The sequence below is a fragment of the Lissotriton helveticus genome, chromosome 2_1 (genome assembly GCF_964261635.1).
Source record: "Lissotriton helveticus chromosome 2_1, aLisHel1.1, whole genome shotgun sequence".
Classification (NCBI taxonomy): Eukaryota; Metazoa; Chordata; class Amphibia; order Caudata; family Salamandridae; genus Lissotriton; species Lissotriton helveticus.
The window spans coordinates 369395760-369422254 of NC_136059.1; the positions used below are offsets into that span (position 1 = coordinate 369395760).

Below are 26495 nucleotides of genomic sequence, written 5' to 3' on the forward strand. Positions count from 1 at the left end.
AGTGGCGTGGGGGTGGGGGTGGGGTGGGCTTGGTGGGGGCCTCGCAGGTCTCTGTTCCGCGGGTGGGGGGGTCGGTGGGATGGGGGGAGCTGTTCTGCGACGAGTGTGCGACGGGGGGAGTGCGGGGAGGGGTGCGGGGCGAGTGGGGGGGGGAGGTCCTGTTCAGGGGGGAGGCCTTCGAGTTGGGGGGGTGTCCTGTGGGGAACGGGGGGTTTTTGGGCAGGTGCGGGGGGGTTTGGAGGCACGATGTGCGCGGAGGGGGGGTTTCGGCGGGGGGGGGAGTTTTTTCGGGGGCGGGAGGAAAGGGGGAGGTTCCTTTCCCGGCATGCTGGACCACACCTCTTGTTCTGGACAGGGACGTGGACATAGGCGCTCGGGAGAGCAGCATGCGGCTCCACTCGACCGAGGGGATGGGCCGGCTCTGCCTGGTACGGGCGGTCGTGCTCCCACGTGGGACCATTCTTGGAAAGCGCCAGTGGAAACGGGGCTGTGCGCCCCCCGCCGCTACCACCCCGAAGGGTCAGGATGGCCGCTGGGAGTTGGGGAGGAAGGCAAGAGACTGTTGATCTGCTTTCTTTTATTAATTAATTATTTATGCATGTTCTAATAAGAATAGACTGGATACAGGGGCATTACCAGTGAGTGAATTGCGTACGCAAGGTTGCAGGATATGAGGCATAAGTGACAAGCGTGTGTAAACAGAATACAGGAGGTTGCAATCGGGCGTCACAGGAGGGTGCGTGGTATTTGCGCGGGTTGCAAAAGGGATGGGCTAGTAGGGGTGATACTGGAGTGAATGGAGGACGCTAGACCACAAGAGAGGGAGTTACGCGGGCATGGTGGCCCCCGGGATGGGGCCTGGAAACGTCAACGGTAGGAGGAAAAAACGGAGTGTTACACGGGACCCGTGTCCTGTGCATGTGAACAAGAGTCCCAGTCACGGGTGCTGAGTAGTGCTGCTATACTGGCGGTCTCAAGGAACACGCGTTCCCACTGGAACGGCAAGTCCATAATGGAGGGTCAAGGAATGTTATAAAACGGGGCCTGCCCTCAGGCGATAGGGGGGAGGAGTTAACTTTGGAAGGGCTTTGCGGGAGGGGAATTTTGAGGTCAGTTTGGAAAGCCGGGGAGGAGTGGTTGGGAATTGCAGTAGTCCAGTTTTGGTGAAGAGCGGCTATGGGGGCGGGGGTCGTTGAGGTCATGCTGCGGGAAGGGGCGCAGCAACGATGATGGGTGTGTCGTTCATAGATTCAGCTGGTCCTTCCATGAGTGCACCAGTGGAGGAGATAGTAAGGAGGAGGGGAGGAGGACTTGGATCGGGGGATTGGGGGGGGTTTGTGTCGGCAGGTGGCAGGGTGGGGTAGGACAGAGCCATGAAACGGGGCTTGGGGGACGTTTTTAATTCTTTATTTATGCAAATTTATATAGGCAGACTTTAGCGAAGGTGTCAGAGCGCTTCACAAGGGGACCAGTGACGATACAGGAGGACGACAATTACAAGTGAACAAATTACAAAAGCAAACGTGGGGTTCCATGGGTCAAAGGTGACAATAGGGCAACCAAAATACATGAGGTGACACCCGGTGCATTATAGGAGAAAAAATTGATTTGTGTGCAGGTTACAAAAACGTGCAGGTACCAGGGAGGTTAAATACTGCAATCCATGGCTGACACTCCGGCAAGAACGAGCGTTACGTAGGCGAATGGTGGCACTTGTGCAAGTATCGGAAGCAAACAAATGTGAGGGGTGGCAAACAGTGTGTTACAAGAGAAAGGTGGAAAGATGGGCCCAGTGCTGGGCAGGAGGCCATGGGCCGTTGGAACTTGTGGGGGGTATGTGAAAGGGGGAAGGAGCAATGTAACGGTGTTGGTAGTGTGTTTCAGGTATGCCCACAGCAAGGAGCGCCGAGGTGACGGCCCCCCCCCGCCTCTGCTGGTTAGGCGGCGGGATCCAGTTGCGACGCCGACCTTGACGCCAGGTAAGGATGGTGGCAGAGTAGGGGAGTGGTTTGAGTAATCCTCGGCTGTGCCAGGGGGGGGTGCGGGGAGGGGGGCAAGGTTCTGGGCATAGGCTCGCACCGGGGAGGGTGGGGGAGTTGATCCGGCAATGCGAAAACAGGGCCGGCGCGGGGCAGGTGTGTAAGGAGAAGAGCGGGGCAGGGATGGGGTCCCCCCCCCTCTTTTGGTGTGGAGCCGCGCGGTCGGCTGAGTGTCCCCCCTTTCGGGGTTTGGGCTCAGGAAAGACACCGGTCAGTCTCGGTTGTCCCAGCAGCGTGCGGGGGTGGTGTGGGGGGAGGGTGAGTCGGTCGGTGTCTTGGGCGGTGTCGTACAATATCAGGGACGCGGCGCAGAGGAGCCCGGAGGCGGTGGGTGACGGTTTCTGGGCTAAGGGTGAGGTTAGGTTGGCGTCCTGGTTTTTTCGGGGCATCCGGGGGTTCACCAGTCGGTGGGGGCCCGGTTTGAACGGGGGGCACTTGTGGGGGACCATAGCAGGGGGGTTTTCGATTTCACGGGCTCGTTTGGGCGTTTCACTTCCTTGTTGCAGTGGGCTTTTTCCTGGCGGACAGGCTCTGAGACAGACGCACGATCTGGAGGACTTCTGGCTGGTGGGACGGCCGGGTCCAGCGGACTGCCGGAGGTTGCTGGTCAGTTATGGGCCTCATGGTTTGCCTGAGGGCGCCCCTGGCGCAAGAGATGAGGTACGGTCCCAGCACGGTGCTGTCTTTGTTTGGTATAGAGCTCGACTCCGGGCCATGGAAGCACGCCTGCCAGAGGACGAGAGACGGCGAGGTTGGCATGGGGGGCAACAGCACTGCCCATGGGATGTCAAAGTGGGGTGCACTGGGTGCGCCATTAGGTGCTCTTGCAGCGGGTCTTTTCCTGGCGGACAGGCTCTAGGCGGTGACGCACTATCTGGTTGACTTCTTGCTGGTGGGACGGCCGGGTTTCGATGGACTGCCAGCGGAGCTGGACGGTTTTCCGGGCCTTGAGGCTTACCTTGGGGTGCCCCGGGCGCCAGAGAGGACGCACGGTCCCAGTTCGGTGCTGTCATTTGTTGGTAGAGAGCTCGACTCCGTGGCCATGGAAGCACGCCTGCCGGTGGACAAAGGGGGTCGGCAACGTTGGGGTTTGGGTCTGACGCTGTCCGTTGTGACGGGACCGCAGCCTGGAGTTCGGTTGTCGGGGGGAGTGAAGGGGACTTGTGTGGGACAGGCGTTCGTGAGGCATTTCCATGATGGCATATGAGCGGGCATGGGAGTTTTGCGGCGGTAGGTAACAGTGGGGCAGGGGGATAGGTGGTTTCCGCGGGGTCGGTGTTGCGGTTCAGGCTGAGTTTGAAGGACTGGGGCTTTCGGGGCTGACAATTTACCATCGGCGGGGGAATGGGGGACTCAGCTGTGGGAAGGTGGGGTGGGGGGTTCGGTCAAAAAGGAGGTGGCACGGTGCATGCGGCACAGGTGTTGGGGGTCCTGCGGCACGCACTTTGGTGTATGGGTGAGGACCCGAAGGCATTACGGAGGCATTCCACCTGAGTGGGGGGCGGCGATGGGGGCTGCGCGGCAGGGTTGGGGAGGGCCTCGGGCCCTGGAGGTCGGACTGTTTTTTTTTTTTTTTTTTTTTTTTTTTTTTTTTTTATTATATTTATTATGAAAAAGCACAGCACAATGTATACGCAATCACTTGCCTACAACCCATCCCGGGCCGGCAACAGGTCTCCATGCAACAATAAGTACAAATGCCATGACACATTAACACCATAGAGTCCAGTGTAAAAGTTCGTTGGAGGTCTGCCGGGGACGGGCCTCCTCCGTGGGCTCGGACCATCCGCAAAGTAGTGTGCAATTCAAATAAATTGGCAAAGCAAACAGTTTTATATTTTCCCCCCTCCCCCCCCAACCAACCCCAACCCTCTGAACTCCCCCCCCCCTCAACTGGTCCCTCATTCGTGCTCCCCGAGTCGCCTTTGGTTGTCTCTATCACCTGTGGTAGCTAGTGCGGCCTGCTGCCCTCCCCCTGCCCGGAATGCCGCCCCCCTGTTTTCACTGCTAGTAGTATGGAGAATCCCCCCCATTACAGTACATTAGTCATGCGGAGGAGCCTCCTAGTCATGTGTGTCCGATGGCTCTGGCACGTCACTCCCTCTATCTCCCCCCTCCCCCTCCCCCGAGACTTCCCCGTCCAGCCGGGAGGACAAGTAGGTCTGGTACAGCCCCCAGTAGTTCTTGGGGCGACCCCCGGGCGGCAGGAGCTCACTGTATGTGTCCGATTGCGTATTGCAGTATTTCATGTCGCTAACCCAGCGCTTGAGCGTAGGCAAAGGCCCCCTCATCCAGCATAATGCGACCACCCTCTTCGCTAGGAGCAGTCCCACGCACACCAGTTTCCGAACCGCGACTGGGATCGATTTTGTATAACCCAGTAGAGCAAGGGCTGGGTCCATAGCTAGGTCCAAGTCAACTATGGCGCTCAATTCAGCGAACACGCTGGCCCAATACCTCTGGACTCCCGGGCAGCTCCAGGCCATGTGCAGGAAGTCCGCGACCCGAGCCCGGCACCTCTCGCAGTGTGGGGTGTCGCGGAGGCCGAACCTATGGAGTCTCTCCGGCGTGTGGTATACCCTTTGTAAGAACTTAAAGTGGATCAACCGGTGCCTCCCGTTCAGGGAAAGGCGTCTGGTGGCCGCACAGCAGTAGGCCCACATGCTGTCATCGACGTGTGTACCCAAATCCACCTGCCAGGCCAGTCTCGCCCTCGTGTAGTGCAGGGCCGTGTGCTCGTGCCCTATCCTGTATAATCTAGTAATGAGCTTCTTTGGCGAGACGGCGTCAATGATATACACCAGCTCCGGGACCGCAGGGGGTTCCTCCATATCGGGGCCTAGCAGCTCCAGCAGGGCGCTGCGGACCCGATGATACTGAAAGCGTTGGAGCAGCGTGGGGTTCTCCCTCCGATGTGAGATCTGTGCCCACGTCTTCACCCGACCATGCTCAAATAGGTCCCCCAAAGTAAGAGCACCCAATGCATGAAGGGCCCTATGGACCCCTGGTTCCGCCAAGGTTGGTAGCCAGAGTGCCCATTGTAGAGGCATGTTAGGAGCATACATTAGCACTTTGTTTTGCCTCTGCAGAATAGAATGCCATGCATGGTTGGTAGACAGGAGGGAGTCTAGTACGCCAACTCTGCGGTCTTGCGGGCCACAAATGGTAGCAGGAAGCGGAGTAGGGTCCGCAAACAGCCGCTCCAGTATCACGTGCGGAACATCACGGCCACCATGTATCCAGGTGTGGAGGTGGGAGGCCTGCGCTATCCTGTAGTAGCGTTCCAGGTCCGGGGCAGCTAAGCCCCCCTGCTCATACGGTAATTGCAGTACCCTCCACTGCACCCTAGGCTGTTTCCCGGCCCACGCCAGTCGCACCAAGAGTTTGTTCAGGGTTGCAAAGAAGGCTTTCGAGAGCACAATCGGGAGATTATTGAACAGGAACAGAAACCTTGGGAGAATGACCATTTTCATTAAGGCGATCCTCCCCATCAGGGATAACGGGAGTTTAATCCAGAGCTCCACATCATCCGCTAGTTTGCTGTAAGCAACCCCGTAGTTTTCCCTCAGCATAACTTCAGGGTCCGTGTGGAGCATAATACCTAGATACCTTATCGGGTCAGTGGACCATTGGAGCGGATAGTCCATCTCAAAGGGGACCGTGACTGGGGTTAGTGGGAAAGCGACTGATTTCGCCCAGTTAACCTTCAGTCCGGAGAGCGCGCCGAATCGCACCACTTCCCTCAGCACCGACGCGAGGTTGTTGGCCGGGTTCCTGACATAAAGCAGGGTGTCATCCGCATAAGTAGAAATGCCCAGTTTGTAGGTGGGGTAGTTGATGGCTTCATACGAGTGGTATTCCCGAATCGCACACGCCAGTGGCTCTGCCACAAGGGCGTAGAGTAGCGGGGAAAGGGGGCATCCCTGTCTTGTGCCCCTGGTGATGGAGATCGGTTCCGAGACAGCATCACCCAATCTAACTCTGGCCGTGGGCTCGTGATAAAGGGCGCCCAGCAGTTGGAGGAAAGGTCCTCCTAGCCCCAACTTTTGCAGCACCTTGCGCATGAAGGGCCACTCCACGGAGTCGAAGGCCTTCTCCATGTCAAGAAAGACTGCAATGGCCTTAGCGTCTTGCCGAGTATGCTGCATGGCTCCCATGACCGTACGGATATTGTAAGTGAGGTTCCTGGCCGGGATGAATCCAGCCTGCTCCGGGGCCACCAACCTCGGCGCCACTAGCGCCAGCCTGGTAGCCAGCACCTTTGCATAGAGCTTAGCGTCAACATTAAGAAGGGACAGTGGGCGGTACGAACCTGGCTGGTCGCTGGGCTTACCAGGTTTGAGTATGGTGACAATCAGCGCCTCGCGCATGGAGTGCGGCATAGCGCCGTTCTCGCAGATTTCAGCAAAGAGGGTGGAGAGGTGGGGCAGCAACTTATCCTTATACGCCTTGTAAAAGGCCACCGTCAGACCATCTATCCCGGGGGCGCTATCCGCTCTCATGGTAGCCAGTGCATCTGATATCTCCTCACGTTGTACGGGGGCCATCAGAAATTCCCTCTGCCAATCCTCAAGGAATGGCATCCTGATATAGTCGAGGTAGTTGTCAATGTGGTCCTCGACCCCGGAGATTTTAGTGGTGTAGAGCTCCTCATAAAATCTCCTGAATTCCTCCAAAATGCGTGCCTCCTCCGTGAGCGTCTCCCCCCCCGGGGTACGCAGTTCCGCGATGACCTGTTTGCGCCTAGTGCCTTTCATAATCCTGGCAAGCAGTGCCCCCGGGCGGTCCCCTTCGCCATACGCGCGCGCAGTCGCGTATTTCCCTAAATGTCGCACTTCTCTGTCAGCTTCCTCGTGGAACTCACTCAAAAGGTCTTGCAGGGTCTCATCACCAGGCAGGGTCGGGTCAAGCAGCTGGCGGCGTTCGTAGTCCGCTATCTGCCCCTCTAGGAATTTCAGCCTGTTTCTAATTGCCTTTAGCACCCCTGAGTGTTTCGCCATGACCACCCCCCGCACATACACCTTAAATGACTCCCAGACCGTCCCAAAGCTGTCCACTGATCCCAGATTGGTGTCGAAGAAGGTGTCCATGTCCTCCCCCAGGTCAGCCCTGAAAGCCTCATCCAGCAGCGAGTAGGGTGGAAAGCGCCACGTAAATGGCGGGATTCTCTGCTGGGGAGTACGCAACGCCAACAGCACCGGTGAGTGGTCCGACAGAGTGCGGGGAAGCACACTGCAGCCCCTGACCATAGCGAGCAGAGAGTGGGAAGCCAGCCAGTAGTCAATCCTGGTATGGATATTGTGGTAAGCTGAGTAATGCGTGTACCCCCCCTTAGCGCTATTCCTGTCCCTCCACACATCTACCAGACCCAGTCTCAGCATTTCTGCCTTCATGCACTGCGCAGCCGCCGCCGGGCGCCTAGCAGGGCCCGCAGACCTATCCAGCTCAGGGCTAAAGGTGAAATTAAAGTCCCCACCCCAGATCATAGTACCAGCGGCCCATTCAGTACAATGGGCCGCAACCGTTGTATAAAATTCAGGGGAGTCATAGTTCGGGCCATAGACGTTCATGACCAGCAGGTTAAGCCCCCTGCCCGTGCACTTGCTCAGCAAAAACCTCCCCTCCGGGTCCGCCTTTACCAGGGCGAGGGATAGCTTGGACTTCGGATTGACCCAGGTGAGGACCCCTCTGGCATGGGTGGTGAAGCCCGCATAAGTGGAGTGACCCTGGATCCCCCTGTGCATTAGCATCTTACTGGTGTTGGGCAGGTGCGTTTCCTGCAGCAGCGCTAGGTCTATGTGGTGTCTCTGGAGATAGTGTAGCACCTTACGGAGTTTCCGATAATCATTCAAACCCCTCACATTCCATGTAAGAGCCCTGAGGGACTCGGTATCGCTCAATGTGTCTGCCAGTGGTGTGTCAGCCATTAACAATGGAGGAGAACAACAACTGTAGTGCTGCGACAAGGACCCCCCCGCACCAGTGACAGCAGAGGCCCACCCATCCTGTAATACACAACATCGTAGAGCACATGTCAGACCTTTCCCCAAACATCCCAAACTTCCCCGAACTCAGGACCCCCATCACCCCCCACCGCCCACAGCCAACCAACCCCAACCTGGTATGACCGAAATCCCTACATCCACCCCCCCCACCCATCTTCAAACTTCCCCAAGCAGTCTCAAGTAGAGCCGCAAGCACTATGAGCGCCAGGGCAGAGGTAGCACGCTCAATGTCTCAATCGACCAACGCCCGGTCGTCGCTTCTGCGCAATGTCCTTTGGCCGCCCCTACGCCAGCGCCCCCTTCTGCCAGTGCAGCTATTAAGTAACAAGAGCAATATCGTACCCGCCTTACCGCCCCCCCCCCCCAAACCCCATCGGACCCTCCCTGTCGTGGGCCGTTATCAACACCACCCCCGGGCAGGCTAGTTGAACCCTAGAGAGTGCCGCCCATCACCCAAACCCGTGTGGCCCGTACAGATCTCACCCGTGGTGCCATGTCCAGATGTCCGCTCATTTCAGAGGAGAGCCCAGGTTGGGCATCCCCCGGGCCAAGAGTCTGTGGCCGTGGCAAGGCCTCAAGTGGCCAGGTCCGCAGGAGAGGCCTCTGCGCCCCTCCGACACACTAGTCCTGCTCATCCATATCCTCGTTGTCAGCGCCCTCCTCCGGAGGCGCCATCCGGCTCTCCTTATGCTCCTTGATCCACTGCTTCAGGGATTTTTGCAGCTCCTTCGGGTCGGTGAAGAAATGAGAGTGGCCCTGCCTGTTGATGCGCAGCCGCGCCGGATACAACATGGCGTAGTCCAGGCCCAGGTCTCTGAGCTGCTGCTTGTAGGGGACGAACCTCCGTCTCTCCTCCTGTACCTTGGCGGTGAAGTCAGGGTATAGCGAAATGTTCATTCCCTCGTACTGCAACTCCCCCTTCTCTCGAGCAGCGCGGAGGGCAGCATCCCTGTCCCTGTAGTTGAGGAGTTTCGCTATTATCGGCCGAGGGTTCGCCCCCGGAGGGGGCCTCGGGCCCAGGGTACGGTGGGCCCGCTCCACTATGAACATGGGAGAGAAGGTGTCGTCCCCCAATAGAGTTTTAAGTAGTTTCTCGATAAATAGCTCCATTTTCCCTGTCTGGGTCGACTCCGCCACGCCCGTGACGCGTATGTTGGATCGCCTGGAGCGAGCTTCTAAGTCCTCCGACTTTTCTTGTATCACCTGAAGTAGCCTCCCAAACTGTTTGCGGTCAGCGTCCCACGTTGTCTGCGCCTCCTCCGCCTCCGTCAGCCTGCGCTCCGCCATGTCCAGCCTCTCCGCATGCTTATCCACCCTCTCCGTCATGCGATCCATTCGATACGCCAGGGCGTCAATCTTGGTGCCAATGGCCGTCATGCCATCCTGTAGGCCTTTCTCCATCGTGTTGAGCATGCCTCTTATTTCTGTGCACAGTGCGGTGTTCGTGTCCGCAGTTGCACCCGGGGACTGGGCCGCCGGCGGGTCCAGGGCCTTCTGTCTCCTCTGGTCAAACGTGAGTTTCGTTTGCGTCCTATCGCCCTTGCCCATCGTTCCTGCAGGTAGGGAGGCCAGACCTTACAGTTGCAATTGGGTCTCAATGGGACAATGCGGGACAGTGCGGGAGCCGACCACGTGCACAGACCGGCACCGGAGGCCACGCGGTCAGTTCACTATCGCGGGTAGGCCTGCGTGCCCAGGAACGCCTCAGGTCAGGGTAGGCACTCGCCTCTTACTGTCCCCCTCCGGGCGCCTCAATGTAAGGACACCCCCAGTCAGCCCGGGGGTGCAGTGCCCAAGAGCGCTAGGCTCCGCGAGGCTCCTACCAGATGTTAGGCCGTCAGGCGGGGCCCCTCCGCAGCATGCAATGGCGCCCGTGGGAGCGCCTCGTGTGTGGTCCCAGCCGGGTCGTTTCGCCTCCGGCTCTCACTAGGCGCCTCCGCTCTTCTCCAGGGGTGCCGGGGTCGCAGCAATAGTCCGCCGTGTAAAGCGCGGAACTCAGGATGGGCACCAGCTCCCGCCGGCCACGCCGCCCGCACCACAGCAGGGCTTCCTCTAGCCGGGGCCGCACGTCGGGTGACGCAGCGCGGCCTCGCCGTTCAGGGCAGAGCGGGGATCCCGGCCTGGTCCGCGGCTCCTCGGTCGGTGACGGCGCCGGGGGAACCGGTGCACTCAGCCCTTCAAAAGTCACACCAGGGGTCCGCAGGGGGTAGGGGAGGCAGCCCCGGCCGGAATTTCACAGTTTTCGCCGCTGTGGAAGGATATTGGTCGGATATTAGATGGCGCTAGCGCAGAGCTCCGCACTTAAGCGTCCACCATGAACGCCGGCTAGCTCCGCCCCCCCTGGAGGTCGGACTGTTAGGGGCACCTGTCAGGCTGCGGGGGGTGGGAAGTGAATGTATGATATAAAGGACATTTCTCGCCTCTCACATGTGTGTCTTTTCAGGTGCAGGGGCGGGGCCTACTGCAGCGGCACTGGAGAATTATGTTGGTGAACGCATTGATAAAGCAGGCAAAAAGGGGGACGGGGTCAAGCACTGGAATCAGTGGTTGGAAGCGGACAACAGGTTGTTCATTGGCAGCGGCAAGAAAAAGGGCAGGAGCTAACATGCGATGTTGCAGCTTTGTGTGCAGTGGGACAGGGGAGAGTGTGCTTGGCGTGGCCTTGGTACCGGGCAAAGGGTATCGTGGGTTAAACAAGTGAAGAGGGGTCGGTTAGGGATACGGCGCAGGTAGGCAGGGTGTCAGGTCATTTGGTCGGAGTTTCGGTCCCAGGTGGGTGGAGGGGGGAGCTGAGGGGCCAGCGGCCCTTGATAGGACCCGGAGGAAATTTACCAGAAAATGAGGGTTCGAGGTGCTAGGCGGTTGACAGGATGGAGCACCCGGAGCTTAGGTACGGGGCAGTGGAATTTTAGGGAGGATGGGGTTTTCTCCTGTAGTACAGGATGGAGTTAGGTGCTACGTTTGAGGGAGGCTCTGGGGCAGGGCATTGGTGCGCAGAAACACGGAAGTGCAGGATTCCTAGGGGGGGGGTCGAAAGCCGTTAGCACGCCTTTCGAGTGGCGGTTCCTCCTAATATATGGGGGAAGTGTAGGAGATCTGTTGTTGGATTATCGGGGGGGTAGGTCAAGCATAATAAAGGATTTAGCCAGGTGGAGAGGCAAATTGACGTTTCTGCTAATTGTTTACTGTATTTGGATTGGGGGAACCAGTTAGGGGAGGGGGTGGGGGGTTTGTCAGGAAATTGCATATTTAGTGAGGTATAGTTTTGTACGGCGCAGGCCAAGGGTTTTCATTGTTCTAGATGCACCTGCTTCCAATAAAGCGGCCTTTATCACACCTAATTTTGAGTCTCTGGTCGGTGCTGTTTTCCTCCCCCACCCCTCCCCAGTTTGGCCCCAATGGCATATGAGGTGGCTTGCGAGAGGCAATCTAACAGAGTTGGACCCCTGGGGTTTAAAACTGGGACAACCAGCCATAATCAAATGGCTCTCAGGCACAAAAACAACATTACAAAAAACACAGGGCAACCTTCTCAAGATGGCGGCAACGCTCGGTTGGTCGAAGTATGTTATGCCTAGAGATCAGCCTGCGCCAAATGCCCCCAACTTGCCTCTTGAGGTGCTTCCGGGCCTCTACCCTTGTCACCAACGCCCGGAGCTTGAAGCATGGAGAGAGGTGAGACTGTACATATGGGGAGACCTAGTGGTGGACTTGAGACTATGTGACTTCGAGACCCTGTTGGATGATTTTGGGATACCCCCAGGGACATTTCTGTTATACGCAACTCTGTCACAGCAATTTTTACATTCATAGGGTAATACATGCTTGGAGCCCACTACCTCTCAGGTCTTACACACTTTGCTAACACACGGACGGGCCAAAAAGGCAATCACAGTGCTACACAACTCTCTTAGGCGCAACTCAACACAGCTGGTGGCGGAATTGCACAAACATTGGGAAACGGCATTAGGGATAAATATCACTGATAAACATTGGGCACAGTGCATAAGCTACCCCAAGATAATATCCACAAATGCCAGGTTGAAATACACACAGTTTAACTATCTCAACCATACATACTTAACACCGCAGAGTTTGGCACGCAGTACCCTAACTCGGTGATATATGCCCTAGATGTCTTGACTCGGACGCAACATTCTTTCATATGGTCAGGGCGTGCCCTCGACTCAGGAGTTTCTGGAATGAGGTAGCGGGTCATTGACAGACTTTGCGGACACTCTGATAGTTGCCCAAGCTTTGCATTTCTTACTGGGTGTAACGAAGCGCAATGTCCAACGCAAGAATCTAAACAAACTCTTGGACCTGGCGCTGGGATTGGCAAAATGCTAAATAGCCACATCCTGGAAATCACTGGTGGGCCCAAATATGCAAACATGGCTTCTGGACCTACACCGGTCACTTGTAGCAGAATATAAGACCCAACAATCCAATGCACATCAATTGCCCCAGCTGTCTAATCCTGCACAATGGCGAGGGAATTTAGCTAAGGTTGATTCAAAATTGACCGCAACGCACACACCTGAGACATAGAACAGGCCACCACCCTGCGCACTCAGTACAACAGGACATAACAGTGTTGAATATATCATGCACCTCTATTGATTGCACAAGCAAACCCTGGATCACGGGCATGGACACCATGAATACAACTGCTCGTATTATGGTGCTCCCACCACCAACTCAGATCAATATGCCTACGCAAACACGCATTAGGGAGGTAATTACTGCTTTGACGCTCAAAGCAGCTAACTTTACACTACTGGGAGATATAAACATTCACCTTGATAATATGACAGACCCAAATGCACAATGCTTCAAAGATATCATGCAAGTGCTTGGACTAAAGATTCTCACGAAAGACCCCACACACATAGCGGGCCATACCTTAGACTGCGTCTGCTCTAACCTTGAGACTATCAAGGTATCTACCCCTTTGCCTCAGACGTGGACTGACCATAGTTTTATACCATTTTACCTTACAACAAGTGAAGCCAACAGAACCCAACCAAATGGATCTAGACCTCAGAAGCCAGCTCCCTGTTGGACAAAAATAATCGAACATCCGAATCTACCCATGTGGGTTAAAGAAAACAAACCTTTGATCACTGAGAATGTGTTCTCTGATAATCTCAACTATGAAAAATGGATGAGAATAATAGGGGAAAAAATAACCTCGGGAGGAGCTACCAAATCAAAAACTAGACAACGGAAAATCTCTGCCCCTTGGTATACCAAAGACCTCAAAGAGACACTACGCACAGTACGCAAGCTTGAACGCTCATGGCGTAAATATTACAATAAAGAGGACCTGGATAAGTATAAAACAGCCAGACGAAAATATCATGCTCAAATTAAACAAACTAAAATAAACTATTTTACCAACAAAATAGATACATCTCAGAATAACCAAAGAGAGATCTTTTATGTGGTAAAGAGCTTTCGAGATCCAGGGTTTTTGTCACAGGAAATACCTCCATCACAGAGCTTCTGCAACGAAATCGCAGACTATTTTGAACAAAAAATAGTTAACATCATAAAACACTTTCCTGAAGTGATTGACAACACCGACAATCTAGCCGTAGAAGCCAGCCCAGATAAAATTAGATGGAATTCTTTTACTACAATTGATCTGCATGAGATATCCCATACTATGTCAAAAATCAAATCAGGATCACCACTTGATCCCTGCCCTCCTGCTTTAGTCCATGAAATCAAAAATGAGGTCAACCCCATGATCAACACCATCGTAAACGCCTCACTCCAGTCGGGGGAAATCCCCAGCACATGGAAGACGGCGATAGTAAAACCCTTACAAAAAAAACCACTACACGATCCATCCGTTTTAACTAATCTGAGACCCATTTCACAACTTCCCGCCCTATGTAAATGTGCCGAAACACTGGTAAATAAACAACTTTCATCATTTCTGGAAACAAACAATATACTTCACCCAAACCAGGCTGGTTTCAGAGCCAATCACTCGACAGAAACAGCACTCCTGTCAACGACAGAAACCATTAGAGCGGCTCTTGATCAAGGGAAGAAGGCAGTCCTGATTCTCTTGGATTTATCTGCAGCATTCGACACAGTGTCCCACACCATATTATTACATCGCCTAGCTGAGGCAGGCATTGGGGGCACCGTGTTGAAATGGTTCACAAATTTTCTGCTCCACAGAAAACAAATAACCAAACTGGGACACTTCTACTCAGAGGAGAAGGAGGTTAGGTCAGGGGTGCCACAGGGCTCTAGCTTGAGCCCTACCTTGTTCAATTTATATATGGCACCCCTGATCAACCTAATTGCCACGCATAATGTAACCACGGTTGCATATGCAGACGATACCCAATTGGTCCTGGTCTTGGATGAAGATACAGGAAAGGCCGAACAGATACTGAAAGACTGCCTAACTGCGACTTTTGGATGGATGCACAATAACCATCTTAAGTGCAACTCTGCGAAAACAGAGATACTGCCCTTTGGGAAAAATAACATCTTTTCCCCTCGCACATGCTGGCCATCAGACGCAGAAGCCCCCCCCAATACCATCAGGGCTACACGCAACCTGGGTATAAAATTTGACGATATGCTGTCTTTCAAACAGCAATCCAAAGAAGTGGCCGGTGTCTGCTTCAACTTAATCAAGGGCCTCAGAAAATTCTTTGATTACCTCCCACTGGCCGCCCGCCGTACAGTTGCAATCGCTCTCATAACATCGAGAATCGATTACTGCAACAGTTTGTACGCAGGAGCTGCTAAATCTACCCTGCACAAACTGCAAATGATTCAAAATGCGGCGGCCCGGCTTGTTTTAAGATGGCCTAGGAGATCTTCCGCATCAGCTGCTCTGAATGCGTTGCACTGGCTTCCCATCCAGAAACGGATACTATTCAAAGTCCTTCTGATCACATATAGAGGCTTTCATAAGTGCGGACCCAAATATCTGTCAACCAAATTTCACAGATATCTCCCAAATAGGGAACTTAGGCCCAGATGTAGGTAAAAAATATTTACCGATTCTTAATTACCGAATTTTACCGATTCGGTAATTAAGGATCGGTAAATATGAAGGGTGGACATGTAGGTCCATCCAGATGTGTATTTTACCGAATCGGTAAAAATCGGTATTTACCGAATCGGTAAATACCGACCGGTAATGCTCCATTCATTCCTATGGGCTTTGAAGCCCATAGGAATGAATGGGGCATTACCGGTCGGTATTTACCGAATCGGTAAATACCGATTTTGACAAGGGTGCAGGGGGTGTCACTTTGACACCCTCTGGCACCCCCAAAAAAGGGTCGGGCCATATGGCAGGCATACCTGCCCTAAGGGCAGGTCTGCCTGTCATATGGCACAGGTGTGCATGCACACATGTGCATGCACACCTGAATCGGTATTTCACCATCAAATTGAATTTGATGGTAAAATACCGATTTCTTAGGCCTTGTGGGACTCATAAGAGTCCCACCTACATATCAATTTTACCGAATCTGTAAAAATACCGGTCGGTAAATTTACCGACCGGTATATTTACAGATTCGGTAAAATTACCGATCGGTAAATTTACCGAACGGTAAATTTACCGATTTTGCCCCCTACATCTCAAAATCCTTTTACCGGTCGGTAACGGCCGAATTCGGCCGTTACCGACCGGTAAAACCCTACCTACATCTGGCCCTTAGATCAGCTACTGCTAACCTAATGACCATACCCAAGTTTCGACTGACCACCAAGGGTGGCAAATCCCTAGCAGTCCTAGGCGCCAAGGCCTGGAACGCTCTGCCAGCTAAACTTAGAGCATCACCGTCTGAAAAAATCTATAAAAAACTCCTAAAAACATGGATTTACGGATTATCTGATGCAAAATGTAAGACTCTAGTCTAAGGACATCCAAAGCTCAGCTACTACCCCCAGACATTTCATCTTTGCAGTGAAATCAGAAGCGCTAAGATGCTCCATGGAGTGTATGTGCGCTATACAAAAACCAAAAAACATCAAACATCAAACATTAGCATAATTGACCACACACGTTTGGATACTAGAGTTTCGGACACGTGTCAGATAAACTTCGAAAACTCCGAATAGGCATTGTAGACTGTTTCGTAGTCTAATTTTAGTATTACGGTATAAAATGTTAATATTATCATAAATCAATAGTTACTGAAATGGTTTTGGCATCCCACCAAAGGTGCTTATGTACTCCGTTATACGATAATGCAGTTGTTATTATTGACAGACAAAGACTGTATAATCTTTTTGAAAACTAATAAAGTTAATACATTTTTTTTTAAAAGAACAGGCAGTGGAACCACGGACCACTGCCTACTCTTAAAAAAATGAAAAGAAAACGTTTGCCTTTTTCATTTTGGAACGCATCTCGTTTTCCTTTATTTAAAAGCAATCGCCGACATGGTGTTCTGCTGACCCCAGCAGGCAACTATGTGGGTGATTTTTGTGATTCCAAATGGGTCACAAACCGAGACTTACCGCATGAATGATAATGAGGTAGGTCTATTTGTGTCCTACCGGGAATTGCTAAGTGTGCCAAATACACATTTGTGCATTGATGTTTGCGATTACCATATAGTATATCACCAAAATATCACTATTAGGTAATCGCAAACCCAAAGCTATGTACATCTGGCCCTTATTTCTCTTTCCATGTGTGCTGTAATAGGTATTCTGCAACACACATGAAAAGAGGAACTAAAAAGGAGAAATAAAGATAGTTCTCCTTGTTCTACCACTGTCAGGTAGGTACACCACTTTGGTGCAAACCCAGGTTTACAAGTCTTTGCAACCCTGGGTGTGCATCAAAAGATAGGGGGTGGATGCTTGGGAATATGATGCTCCACCCATGCAACACCTCCCTGATGCAAAGCGTTATGTTACTTTATATTTAATACAGCATACAAAGCCAAACAAAGTGCTTAGCATGGCTTCGTAAGTGCAAAAAAAGATTTTGCATCGGGCTGTGCCACAAAGGTAACACAACTCTGACATAAAATCATAATAAATCCGGACCCCGGTGTTTCATCAAGAGAGGGTATTATGGGAAAGTCTCTAACATCCAAGCAGATGTCCCTGTGCATTTCTCTAGCTCATTTATAGTGAGGGGAATGTGGTGCTGCCAATCCCAGAGGCACAGTCCCCATCTAACCGTATATGAGGCGGTAGTGACTTCGCACACTTACAGTTCTCCAACCTCTCTTGCAGAATATTTGTGTGACTGTTAATCCAACCATTTTGGAGCTGGTCTTGAAAGAAGCCTTATGTTTATTTCCTCAAACTGTATCTGACATTTCCATTCCTCATAAAGTTTCTTGAACTGTTATGTTTATGTTGAGCTCATGGAACCAAGAAGAGCAAAATATGCCGTGGCTGAAAGAATGCTATCAGAGTCTCGCCATCAACACAACAGGAAGCTTCAAGGAACAAGAACAAAATGTTACATTTCATGAGTAATGAGCTGTAAGAAGAGATTGAAATTCTAAGCAGTGAAAGATTCCAGAGCCAAATTAGTTTATCTGGAAGTTGTTTATAACTGTTATGTTGTGGAAAACAGTCAGATAGGAAGGAATTTGAAGTGGGCTGGAAAGATATAAGGACGTGGAGGCTGATTTTGCTTCTGAATGTTAATATTTATTCATAATACAAAACAAACACTTAAAGTTAATAAGAATCTTGGCAGAGGATTGATACTGTTGTCTGTCGTTATGGTATAACTGATGTTTGGTTGTCTTTCTTTTCCTTTAGATCTCCTCCCTTAGGATGGCACCATCAGTAGTCTCGAGAAAGAAACAGCGGTAAGTATATAGGGGGTATTTTGAGGTTAATCTGTACTGTACCATCACAACACTCATTTTAGTGAAAAATTGACGGGAATATTAATCCTCTTGGGTATAAATTCAGCATGCACCTAGTTTGTTCCTGAGGGACTCCACCCTTCGTGCACTGCTCCCCCGCAACCTTGGAATACCTTCCCTTCCTTTCCATTGAAATGCTATTTTTAATTAAGGTTTCCGCCTATCATGCACTGGTTTTTCCTCACCCTAGTTTGCCCCATAGGGGTTAGGTGTTTCCTATGTTTTGGGCCATCCACTCATGGGGGGGCCATTTGATTGCTAATGCTTCTTTTTCCACTTCAACATAGTTTTTCTATGGGGAACAGATTTCTACTTGTGTACACAATAGGGCGTTCTTCTACTCCCTTATCTGTCTGAAACAACACAGCTTCTAGACCCACTTCTGATGCGTCAGTTTGAAGAATGACAGGCCTAGTATAATCAGGACTTCTCAGAACAGGTTCAGAAGGGAGGGATTGCTTCAGAGAGTAAAAAGCTTTCAGGACGTCAGGTGAAGGCTGTTGTAATTCTAGCTCAGTTTTGGCGGATCTTTTCAATACATCTGTCAAAGGAACAGCTATTTGGGTGAAACAAGGATTGAATCATCGATAGTAACCAATGAGTCCAAAAAAGCACGTAATTCCCTTTTGTTTCTAGGCAATGGGACTTTTGATATGACTGCGATTTTCTCTGCTTTGGTTCGAATATAACCTTACCCCAGAAGAAATCCCAAGGCTAGTGACTTTTAGCAGGGTTTTTTTTTTAACCCACTGAGATCTAATGCTTGTATAACCGCCTGTAAGTGTTCAAGTGTTGATCCCAGGAAGAACTATAGAAGACAATGTTGTCTATATATGCAGCAGAATGGCAACACTGTAAAATGATACAATCCCCGTGGTGTGGAAAAGCCGTCTTCTCCTTGTCCTGTTCCCTAAGGGGTATTTGCCAGCCTCAAAACAGAGATCTGGGGTACTGATCTATTTTGCCTCCCTCAATCTTTCAACCGTTTCATCCTCTCTAGGGAGAGGATAGGTGTCAAATTGTGATATTTTGTTTACTTTTCTGAAGCAAATGCAAAAGTGTGGCCCATCTGGTTTTGGCACAAATACTTTTGGAGAATTCCATTTGGTAATGGAAGGTTCAATGACCCCCATGTGGAGTATTTGCTTCACCTCTTTTTCAATAATCTCTCTCCGTGCTTCTGGTATTCAATACGGCCTCAACAATACCTTTTTCCCTGGAGGCGTATTGATAGGGTGTTTTAATAAGGCTGTCTTGCCTGAGAGAAGTGAGAACATTTCCTGTAGTGGTTGGAGGCGGTTGACAGCTGCTGGGTTTGGGTTCTCCCTCCCTTTCTACACAACAATCCCTCCCTCAGTAAGAACTGGAGACCTATTCGTTCAGGGTTTTCTTGCTCAGGAGCAGCTTTCCAGACTTCTCTGAATGTTAGATCTACTTGTTGGGTTGCCTGGAAGTTCCGATTAGTATCCTAAATAAAGTAATATGTCCCTTTTGGCAGTATTTTCTTGGTTACTTTCTTTTTCTTCCCTTCTCATTTTTCTACTCTTTCGAAACTTCGGGGAGGGCCCCTCTGTATCCTCAGCCTGTGCAAAAGGTGCGGTTCCCCAACATGTATGCCCATCCTTCCAGGACTCCTGAACCAAGGTTTCTACATGGGGGTAATCGTTTCCACAATCAATGGGTCTGGGAGTTTTAATATGAGTCCTTCTTGTAAAGGAACCCCAGGGTCGGGCTGGTGTTCAAGTTGGACCTCTGTCATGGTATACAGCTTTTTATCCCTGTGGACACATTAGATGTTCACGTTCCTGTTTTGTGGTTCACACCTCCTGGGAGAATCTGTGGATGCATAATGCTCTGAAGGAACCCCATATCTACCAAGGCGGTGACAGGTTCACCATTTACAGTCATATGACAGTGATAGTCAGGCCTAGACTTGGGTGAAGTGCAGTAAAGTGATCTGACCAAACCTACCGCCATAGCCTCTTCCTCCTGCAGACAATGACGGGAAATGTGCCCAAAAACTGCCACAATGGAACACTGCCGTCCAGAATGGTGTGGTCTGGGTAAGAGACCAGATAGTAATGTCTCTGTTTCTTGACAAATTTGGGTCTTTGTTGTTTCATAGAACCAGCTCTAGGGTTCCTCCAGTTGGTTTCCTCATGCCCCTTCTAAAGTTTCAGGGCAACGGCTACAGGCACCTGCTATCTCTACTTCTGTTTCCAAGTTCAACTAAGCATGTTGTCGTACACATTTCTGAACAGGGGGGTGAAAGGAGGCCAGATAGGGCCGGCTCTGGGGCAATGCGATCGATGCAACCGCACCGGGCATTGACCTGGGGTGGAGGCGTCAATTTTGAAAATGTATATTCTCATTTTTAAAAATCCTGCTGCTGTGTTCCTGGCCTCCAGCAATTTTCAGACATCAAATAAAATGTCAAGATAACTCCTGTGAATAATCGTCTTCCTGGAAAGAGACCGGAGGTTTGTCTAGTGGAAGTTTTGACTCATCCCAAGGCAGTGCAGAGGGTTAAAATGCATGCTGCAAAGAACGTGTACCATGTGGATAACTAAATGCATATAATGTAAATAGGTCAGTGAGTTACTGCTTCTCTACGAGGGCTCCTTTTGTTACTTGGCGTTTATAAGTCACAATCCTAATATAGAACATTGATCTATTAACTGTAATCTAGAGCTGCATGCAAACTGCAAGGTATATGTTAGAGCTATATGTTTTTTGCCCTGTCTCTCATCATCCTAATCTTGTGAAAAGGAGTCATTTGGGTAAAAAACAATTCTTATTATGAAAGAGAACCCCTAAAAATGATGTTAAGTGTTAAATTCTGAATGTGTTCTTTTCCAGGTTAAGGATTCTTAAACTATATTGCCTGCCAGTATCGATGACCTGCCACTCCTACACCACACCTTGTAGTCCTGTCTGATGTAACATTTCCTATACACTCATTTACACACATATGATTGTCTCTGTGCAATGCATGTGTGAATTGAAGTGCTCTGACACCTACCACTGGTATGAGTGGTGCTATAAACCTAAATAATTCTGAGAGACAGTGGTTATGGAGACTTGAGAGACACTGTTAAAGGTTGCTAGCGAGGCAATCCGCGGCAGAGGTGGTCATTGGGGGGTGCCAACAGACATTGTCACACAGGGCACCACCAGCGCTAAAGCTGACCCTGCGGCCAGATTCTGCTCCAAATAGACTTTTTCTAGGATTTTCTCTTTTGAGACTGGGAGGGGTTTGACTCAGTAGTACAAGGTCCAAGTGGTCTCCTGGGGTTACTCTTTGATCTGTCGTAGCCTAACCCGATAGGTCTCCTTGTGCACTCCTAGACGCTCCAGAATGCTCCTCTTGATGTCTCCAAAGGGAGTAGTTCCTTGGGGGGGTTAGCGGCCTGGAAAACAGATTGAAAGATTCCTGACAACAGTGGACCCAAGTACTGTCCCCATCTACCTGCTGGCCAAGCAGCAGCCTGTGCCCTGCTATCAAAATTATTTAAAAAAATATGCCGGGATCCTCCCCTCCAATATGTTTTTGAAACACCACTGAGGGCAAGGCAGTATAGCTCCTTTGTTGACCTAGTACGTCCTCCAGTTTCCCAATAGCTGTGTCCTGTGATTGGGTTTGACTAGTAAGGGCTTTGCGGAGAGTCTCTCTGTCACCCGCTGCTGTGTTCAGAAACCTTTCCATTCATTTCTCCAACTTTTCCTGGCCCTCTGCCATTGGGTTGACCACAACCCCTATATCTCCAGATCCCAATTCTGACACCATGTGTAGGAGGGCTGGGTGGATATAAGGATGCACAGGCTGGGTATGCTTCCGAATGATATTTATTTGTGATACAAAACAAGCACTTAAGGTTGCCAAGAATTCTGGGAGATGGTTGAGAGTGTTGTCTATCATTATGGTGTAACTGATATTTGGTTGTCTTTCTTTTCATTTAGGTCTCCTCCCTCAGGATGGCGACACACAAAGTCTTGAGAAGGAAACAGCGGTAAGTATACAGGTGGTATTTTTGGGTTATTCTGTATTAAACCATAACGACACCCACTTTAGTGAACAAATGAGGGGAACAGTAATCCTCTAGGTTATAAATTCAGCATGCACCTAGTTTGTGCTTGAGGGGATACGCCCTTAGTGCAGTGCTCCCTAGCAACCCAGGGATATGTTCCTTTGTTTCTAGGAAATCCTATTTTTAGTTAGGGTTCCCCTCATTTCCTAGGAATTTTCCCCGCTCTAGTTTGCACCACAGGGGTCAGGTGTATTCTTACCAGGTTAATGTCAACTGGTTTAGGTAACTGGTCCTTTCTAAAATGGACTCTTGTCTTAGTGCCTTGTAGCTGAGGTACTGTGAAGGTTAAACAAATGCAAGCTTTCAAGCCCTGTTACATTATGCCTTACAGATGGTTTTAAGAAAAACCCAAATTGAAGCATAAGGAAAAAACCCTTCACTGGGACCATTAATCCCAAACCTTCCCCCTTGTTACTCACCTGCTACGCCACAACTCTCCTGAGGTGAGGCCGCTCATCAGCGTCCTTAGGCGGTGTCCACCACTCCTCACTCCAGGTCTCTGGGATCCAGTCAAGGCCATTGGTGTCCTCTGCTGATTTCTGCTACATCGGATGACTCTCCTGCGAGTTGACTGGTTTCCTTCTTGTTTTAGCTTTCCGCTATCCCTCGCAATCTGTTCTGAACGTTCTGCAGCGTCCTTTTCTACACCTCTCAGCCTGTCAAATTGGTTCTTGTCTGTTGGTGCCCCACCTACCAGTCCAGAAACATAGGGACCCATTAGCATGGCGGTAGGATCACCATCGCCCGACCGGCGGTGGCGATCAGCCCGCTAAAACACCCACTGGATGGCCTTTTACCCCAGCCAAATTGGTTGCGGCGGGTGGTACTGCAGCAGATGGAAAGACCGTCCACCACTTTTCCACCGGTAAGCAATTGTCACGATTGCCTACCGGGCAGAAAAGTCCTATTATTATTATTATTATTATTTATTTTTGTAGAGCGCATAGTCACCATGAGGTATCCCAGCGCTAGGCACCCTATCTCTTTGGTTTGGGCCGGTTCAGGACGGTTAAAGAAGGAAAGGGGGGGGCAGGGGGTCAATGTTTAGAGTGGGCGTGAGTCATTGGGGAAAAAGATGAGTTTTAAGCCGCTTCCTGAAGTGAAGGTACCGTGTTTCTAGTCTCAGGTCGCGGGGGAGCGAGTTCCAAAGACGTGCGGTTTGGACTGAGAAGCGTCTTCCGCCTGAGCGGGTTTTCTTAAATCTGGGGGTAGTGATGAGGTTTTCTGTGTCCGACCGGAGAGATCTCGTGGGTCTATAGGGTGTGATAAGTTTACTGAGAGCGGGGGGGCCTTGCTTTTGGAGTAGTTTGTGGGCTAGACACAAGGCCTTGAATTTGACCCGCTCCCTTATGGGAAGCCAGTGGAGGAGTTTGAGGGCAGGTTTGGCGGAGGTTCTGGCAGGGGTATTTGTGATAATCCGGGCCGCAGTATTCTGGATTCTTTGAAGCTTGGTGAGGGTCGCCTCAGGGGCACCTAGGTAGATCACGTTACTATAGTCAAGCCTTGAGATTATCAGGCCTTGAATAAGCAATTTTTGGGAGTTAAAGGGCAAAAGGGGCAGGACTTTCCTCAGTGATTTCAGGAGCCCGAAACAGGTCCCGGCTACTTTGTTTGCCTGCACAGTGAATGAGAGGTCTGAGTTGAGCCATACCCCTAGGCTTTTTACCTCTACTTTCGGGTCAGGGGGGGGGCCATACAGGCTGGCCAGATGTTCGGGGAGAGTGTGAGCCCTTTTGGACCGAGGAGTAAAACTTCGGTTTTTGTCCCATTTAATTTTAGGGCTGAGTTGTTCATCCAGAGATGGACCTGTGAAAGGCAGTTAAATAAGTCTGCTGATTGTTGTCTGGGGTGGGATAGAGACACCACTAGTTGAGTGTCGTCGGCGTAGCTGACGACGCTCACTCCGAAAGGGGTGATAACCTCCTCCAATGTGGACATATAGATATTAAATAGAGTGGGGCTCAGGGAGGAGCCCTGAGGCACGCCACATTGGAGGGGAATTTCGGAGGAGCGGGCGTTCTTTTCCCAGATCTGATAGGTCCGTTGATCTAGGAAGGATGAGATCCAAGAAAGGGCAGAGCCTTCCACCCCTACTCTCTTGAGTCTTTTGATGAGAAGTTGGTGGTTGACGGTATCGAATGCCGCGCTGAGGTCGAGGAGGATCACTGCCACTGATCCTCCGTCGTCAAGCAATGTTCTGGCTTCCTCAACCGCGGCCAGGAGGGCGATGTCAGTGCCCTGCCCTGGACGAAAGCCCGTCTGTGAGCTCTTTAATTTGTTGTTACTCTCCAAAAACTGGGAGAGTTTCCTGTTGACCAACTTTTCAGCGATCTTACTTACTCCCGGGAGTAGGGAAATAGGCCTGTAGTTGGCCAAGTTTTCGGGGTCGAGGGAGGGTTTCTTGAGTAAGGCTTTTACGACGGCCTTCTTCCAGCTCGGGGGTACAACTCCCTGTTGGAGTGAGGCATTGATCAGGTGTGTCATGGGGGGGGTGATCGTGGGAGCTACTTCCTTAAGAATCCGGAAAGGGGCGGGGTCCCTGGGAGATCCACTCTTTATGGAATTCAACGTGTTTCCTACCTCCTCCGTTGTGACTTGCCCCCAAGAGGAGAGACAAGTAGGTGTTGAGAGGTATGGGGGATCGTTTTCATCACATGACTTCGTAAGGGGGATTGAGTCAAGAATTGTTTGGATTTTTTTATGAAAGAAGTTAGCCAATTGTTGGCATTTTTCCTGATCAACTTTGGGATCTGTGGGTTGTCTTGGTCCCTGTTCTGGGGTTTTTAAAAGCTCTTTAAGGATGACATAAGATTCCTTACTAGAGCATCCCGCTTTCTCTATTCTTTCCTTAAAAAACACGCTTTTGGTTTTTCGTATAGCGGTTTTGTAGGTTAGAAGGGAGGTCGAGTAGCTATCTTTGTCGCTCTTCGATTTATTTCTCCTCCAAGAGCGTTCTGTTCTCTTGCACTCTTGGCGCAGAGCTTTAAGTTCTGGGGTGTACCATGGAGCCGCTGGTATTCGTTTGGGATGTTTAAAGGTCACTGTTTTAGGGAGAAGTGTGTCTAGGGAGCCGATAATCCACTCCTCCAGCTGCTTATCGGCTGTAATAGGGTCGGTCGAGAGCTCGGGGGTGGATTCTGCAAGGACGGTGGCCCATTCCCCCGGTGTAAGTTTATGCCACCGTCTGTCGGTTACCTGAATTTTAGTGGTTGGGAGGTTCATGGTGGAAATTTCCCAGGCGATAGGGACCAGAAAATGGTCCGTCCATGGAAGGGGCATGGGTGGTTTAGTGGTGATAGTTGCTACGTTTGTAAAGAGGGTATCCAGTAGGTGTCCCTTCTCATGGGTAGGCTCGTTGTTAACCAATCGGATATCGAGTGACATCAGGTCTAGCCGAAGGTCGGAGGCTGTCCGGTCCGAAGGGTCCATGAAATGGAGGTTTAGGTCACCTAACATGAGAAAGTTGGAGGTTGCAGATGCTAGTTGTGACACTGACTCAACGACGGCGTTGATGAAATTGCCGGGGGGACCTGGGGGGCGATAAATTAAGAGCCCTGACATAGAGTGAGCTGGGGAGGTTTGGAGGGAGAACTGACAACTCTCGCAGTCCTCAATGTAGGCATTGGAAGTTCTACAGGTATATTTGTCCCTGAAGATTATGGCAACCCCCTCTCCCCTCCCTTTTGGTCTATGTAAGGCTTGGCAGAGGTACCCAGTGGGGAGGGCCGATACGATGTCTGAATCGGAGCTATCTGATAGCCATGTCTCAGTTAAAAAAAGTAGGTCAAGATCCAGATCTTGTATTAGCAGGTTGGTTTCAAGGGCATGTTTGGGAAGGGAGCGGCAATTAAGGAGTACAAGTTTTAGTTCGGATTTAGTTGAGCTCCGGGGGGTCGGATTGCAGTGCGCACAGTTGGAGAAGGGTGTGCCCTCAATGTGCGTGTGGTAGCAAGCAAGGTCTTTCTGAGGTTGGAGTGCGCGGAGCGCCTCTCCAGAGTACACCACACGGTCATGAGTACAGTTTGGCAGAGTCCCTAGGCCTAGGTCCGTCTGGGCCCGGACGGGCCCAGACGGGCTTGCCTTTGGCGCGCCTTCGGCGCGCTGACGGCGCGCCCGCTGCGCTCCCTGAACTAACAGATTATTTATGCGCACAAAAGGGAGGGTGGTTGAGGTGGGCGTGGCCACCCGGAGGGGGCGTGTCCTAGTCTCCTCGTGGCCGGCGATGGCGGCGAGCGAGTGAGTCCTGTGCCAGACAGCGTTCAGATCCGCTGTTTCCAGTGACACAGGTAAGTGCAGGGGGAGGGGGGCAGAGTGCGTTAAAATACACAAATTCACACAGTTTTTTAAAATAAAATACAATTTTTAGCAGCAAGCGTCGCTCCCGGCTTTCCGCCTCAGGAGATTAGGGCAAAGTGCAGCTCTAGTGGTCAGAGCGCGCTTTTGAAGGATTGTAGGTCAAAGTGGGCGTGGCCA

The 26495-nt window shown here is 51.2% G+C and overlaps 1 long non-coding RNA gene across 1 annotated transcript in view; it reads left to right on the forward strand.

The window, feature by feature from the left end:
* The first annotated feature begins 1873 nt into the window (after positions 1 to 1873).
* Positions 1874 to 26495, forward strand: part of LOC144819356 (uncharacterized) — a 42442-nt gene continuing 17820 nt past the window's right edge. The window contains exons 1-3 of the long non-coding RNA XR_013607310.1: positions 1874 to 1979; positions 17825 to 17874; positions 21895 to 21944. This is a non-coding gene — a long non-coding RNA (uncharacterized LOC144819356). The remainder of the gene's footprint in view (positions 1980 to 17824; positions 17875 to 21894; positions 21945 to 26495) is intronic.